The sequence below is a fragment of the Silene latifolia genome, chromosome X (assembly GCF_048544455.1).
Source record: "Silene latifolia isolate original U9 population chromosome X, ASM4854445v1, whole genome shotgun sequence".
In the NCBI taxonomy this organism is placed as follows: domain Eukaryota; kingdom Viridiplantae; phylum Streptophyta; class Magnoliopsida; order Caryophyllales; family Caryophyllaceae; genus Silene; species Silene latifolia.
This window is the reverse complement of record NC_133537.1, coordinates 66,761,710-66,766,632: the sequence shown is the minus strand read 5'-3', so window position 1 is coordinate 66,766,632 and position 4,923 is coordinate 66,761,710. Positions and strand designations below refer to the sequence as shown.

The 4,923-nt window shown below is 41.3% G+C and overlaps 1 non-coding gene across 1 annotated transcript; it reads right to left on the bottom strand.

Annotated features, from left to right (window-relative positions):
- Nucleotides 1–420: 420 nt before the first annotated feature.
- On the bottom strand, nucleotides 421–527 carry LOC141625421 (small nucleolar RNA R71). The gene has a single exon (XR_012535203.1). It is a non-coding gene; the product is annotated as a small nucleolar RNA R71 (small nucleolar RNA).
- Between the last annotated feature and the right edge of the window lie 4,396 nt (nucleotides 528–4,923).

Below are 4,923 nucleotides of genomic sequence, written 5' to 3'. Positions count from 1 at the left end.
GAAGGTGAGGAGAACCCAACAGAAAAGCAACCACTCAATCACCCCACAATGCCTTAGTTTTCATCACATTCCGTACCAACCGAGGAGAACCTACCAAATGGTACTCCCACACCACAACACTTAACCGGAAATTTCATTGCAAAATCCGCATTTATCCAATTAGTCGAAAGAAGCCAATTTGGGGGGATGCCTAGTGAAGACCCTCATTCCCACATGGAAACTTTTTGTGACTATTGTGATGCGATTTCACAAACCGGAGTGACTCAAGACCAAATTCGATGGGTCTTATTTCGTTTTTCTCTAATTGGCACCGCGAAACAATGGTTGAAAAGCCTTGATGAAGCTACTCTTGGAGTTGACTCTTGGAAGAAGTTGGCTCTAGCTTTCTACAAAAAATTCTACCCTCCGGAAAAGACTAACAGGCTAAGAGCTCAAATTACGGGTTTTAAGCAAAGGGATGAAGAATCTTTGTATGAAGCTTGGGAGCGATTCAAAGGAATTTGTCGCTCATGTCCTCATCATGGACTTAGCGAGTGGTTCTTGGTACAACAATTTTAGAATGGTCTTTATGAAGACTCAAGAAACATTCTCAACATGGGATCAAATGGTATGTTCACCGAAGTTGACGATAATCAAACTTGGAACAAGATTGAGAAAATGGCGGTCCATAATTCACAATATAGTAGACCTCGCAAGGCTACTAGAGGAGGAAAGCATGAAGGGGACTCTATTACTCAATTGGGTGCTCAACATAGTGCTCATATTGATACCATCAACTTGATGTTTGAAAAGGCTATGGCTAAGCTTGAAGAAGCCTCAAAATCACCAAAGCATCATGTTAATGCCATGGTGGCATCTTCATCAATCCCAAGTGGGATATGTGAGAATTGTGGAACATTGGGACATGACCAAAGTGAATGTAGGGGAATGAATGAGCAAGTGAATGCTTTTCAAGCATACAAAAGTGGTACCCCTTTTTCCAACTATTACAATGAAAACACCAAATTCCACCCAAATCTCTCATACAAAAGCCAAAATGTTCAAAACCCTCAACCAACATACACCCCACCTCCCATGAGAAACCAAAATCAAAGACCCTTTTTCAACCAAAACCAAGATTATCAAAATCAAACTTCATACAATCAACAAAATGACATAGGTTTTGATGTTCAAAAAGCGGTCCTCCAAATGCAAAAGAATCAACAAGAATTTTTCACTCAAATGCAAAAAGATAGCCAAGCAAAAGGCATCACCATCAACAACATCCTAGCCCACACAAAAATGTTGGAAACTCAAATGACCCAACTAGCATCTTCAAACTCTCAAAGACAAAAGGGGCAATTACCACCTCAAAGTAATCCCCCAATACATGAAACGGTTAGTGCCATTCAGTTGAGGAATGGTACGAGATATGAAGGACCAAAGAAGCAAGTTGAGGATAAAGTTGTAGAAGCTAGTGACAAGGAAAGAGTTGTGCAAAACTATAGGGAAGAAGAACCCACCAATCAAGAAGTTTCAAAGAAAAGTGAAGAAAAGGCCAAAGAGAAGGAGCCCATTGTGATTAGACTTCCATTCCCGAGTCGTCAAGCTAAGCCTAAGTTTGACGACCAACTTGGAAAATTCATGGAAATTGTGAAGAATTTAGAAGTCTCGATTCCTTTCACGGAATTGATCTATCACGTTCTGGCCTATGCAAAGTACATAAAGGACATCCTTACGAAGAAGAAATCAATCCGGAAGCTTGAGACTATTGCCTTCACTAAGGTGAGTAGTGCCATCCTTCAAGGGAGTTCACCTCCAAAACTCAAGGATTCGGGAAGTTTCTCCATTCCATGCACTATTGGTGACACTACAATCAACAAAGCTTTATGTGACCTTGGGGCAGTGTTAGTGTCATGCCATATTCGGTTAGCAAGAGGCTAGGAATGGGAGAACTCAAATGTACCAATATCACGCTTCAAATGGCGGATAGATCAACAAAGACACCTTTAGGGGTATGGGAAGATGTTCCCGTGAGAATTGGAAAATTCTTCATCCCGGTGGATTTCGTTATTGTTGACATGGAAGAAGACTCCAACATTCCTATTATCTTAGGAAGACCTTTCTTGTACACCGCAGGAGCGGTGATCGATGTAAAGCATGGAGAGCTCACCCTTGAAGTGGGAGATGAAACCATCACTTTCAATCTTGACAAGACCATGAGAGCTCTCCGATTGCATGAGCCATGTTTTATGGTTGATCACTATAGTCGGAAGGATGATAGGAAGAAGTTGGAATTTCAATAGAAAAATAAAGTGGATGATGCTCCATCAAAATAGCAAGGAAATAGCAACAATGAGAGCTTGAAAAGCTCACTCATGACAAGCGAAGAAGATGGCCTCATTGGCCAAGACAAGAAAGAAAGAGAGTTGTCTCTATCAACTTAAGAAATTTTTAATGATCAAGTAGACGAGGTTTGCGGTCTTTGGGATGATGAGTTCGAAGGGATATTCAATCCCTATGTTGGTAATGCTATGAACCAAGACCATCATGGAGAACAACAAGTGCAAAAATCTATTGAGGACCTTTATCATGATAATGAGCAAGCTTTCGACTACTTCTTCAACGTGTTGAGTAACATCAACAACACCTTGAACATGCCCCCTTGACATCTCACATTGGATGAGAGTTTGGTGGAGTCCTCCCTAAACCACCATTTGTAAATATTCTAACTCCCTAACTTGTATTTCAATTATTACATTGCATTTTTGTCATTTTTGGATTTATTTTTGTGCCTTGGTCAAGATATTCATCATTTTGAGAGAAGTGAGGGAGGGACTTATGATTTTATTGATGTGTAGTGCTTTACCTTAGTGTGGGGATAGCAATTGCCTAGGCTATTCATGCCATTGTAGTGCCCCTACAATGAAGAACACGAGAATTGAAGGATGAAAATGACACGGGTTACAAAGTACCCACGGATGGACCTGAATCCGTGTGGTCAAGGAGGAATCCGAGCGTCTAAATGGACAATCCGCTCGTCGTGAAGAACCCGAGCGTCCAAAGTCACCAGACGCTCGTCTGCTAGAGCTGCAGAATATAAAAAAACTGGTCTGTAAAAGAATCCGAGCGTCTCAGCTGAGAATCCGCTCGTCTCATTCTGGACGGCCGTCCTTCATAAAAGACGCTCGTCTTTTCAATAGCAAAAATATGGGATTTTCTCTGTAAATGAATCCGAGCGTCCACCCATAAAGACGCTCGTCCCTCCACAAAGAATCCGCTCGTCTTAGAAGCAAGACGCTCGTCCTGTGGCGTCTTTTCCTGGGCCAAACATAAAGGACTCCGAGCGTCCCGACACCTGGTCCGCTCGTCCTCCACTGCACTTTCAAATATAACAGTTGATTTAAACCCTCTTTTCTCCCATTCATTCTCATTTCTTCAACATACAAACACTACCCACTACCCAAAAACCCCAAAAATCCTCATCCTCTCCTACCAAATCAAATCCAAACTTCCTCACAACAAAAATTAATCACTCCTTTTGCAACAACAAGTGATTCAAACACCAAAATCTTCAACCTTTGAGTCGATTTTTAGGATACAAAGCAACATTCATTCATCCTAAATCGATTTGGGTATAACTAAAAATTGAAGATTTCAACCTTTGATTGGTGTAATCAAGCGAAGGATAATGGCAAGAACTAAAGGAGGTAACAAGGCACCCCAAAGAAGACACTTTCCAAAAGGCAACTAGCTCTTCAAGCAAAACAATTGTCAAAGGCATTGGTAGTCCATGAGGCAAGATTGGAGGTTCAACAACAAGATCCCCCTATGGAAGCTACAACATCAACAACTCTGGTCATTGAACAATTATCCAATTATCCGGAGGTAACTTTCACTTCCGACTCTCATAGGGAGAAATTCATTCTCTTTGCTAAGAAAACCATCATGCCTACTAAGTTTATTTGTAAATATGCATTGTCAAAATTGGGTGTTCTTGAACAAACCAAAACCTTCTTTGAATCTATGGGATTGGGTAAATTGTTTACAATGAAAGAATTGACATACCCCTCCCCCACCTTGGAATTTATAAGTTCTTTGAAAGTCACAAGGGTGGAGACTAGAACCAACATCGAGTTTCGTCTTCAAAATTTTGATAGACGCATAACTTATGGTGAATTGGGTAAGATATTAAACCTTAGTGATAACCCGAAATATACAAAGACTCCTATCAAGTATGACCCCGCTCCTCTTTGGATGGCAATTTTCGGAAAGAAATTCGTACGCTTTCATTATTGTCGTGCTCTCTTAGTCCACCATCCGGGCATTAAAGTATGGCATAAGGTTATTGGGAATACTTTGATAGCTAGAAATGGCACAAACCATCTTACCAAACTCGATTGTATTCTTCTTGAGTCGGCATTGAACATTGGGAGGGAATTTACCAAGCCATACAATGCTCTAAGACTTTTGGTTGAACGATGGCTTAATGTCGATTGTGGTAAAGAAAGCACCGCCTTTATTGTCAATGGAGGACTAGTTACCCATTTGGCTAAGTATTTTAACCGGGATTTCAACAAAAACAACCGGGACTAGTTAAAGGAGGCCATCTTGTTGACATGGACACCATGATTCACAAGTTCAAGTGGGTCAAGCACGACACTCTTGACGACAAACATGGGTGGTTAACAAATGAAGCTAGATCCTTCACCTTGCCTTCCAAAATTTGCCGATTGAACGTTCACCGACCGAACTGCCTTCTCCCACTCTTCGAAGAGACCGAGTATATCATTCAGCAACAAAGGGGCGAAATTGCCGAGCCCTCCTCCTCCATTATCACCCCACCTTACCCATTCGAATACCAAGAGTTCAAACCCAAGGATGTCGAAGTGGGAAATGATTACTTGACACTACTCATGAGGGAAATGCATAAGCAAGCTTACA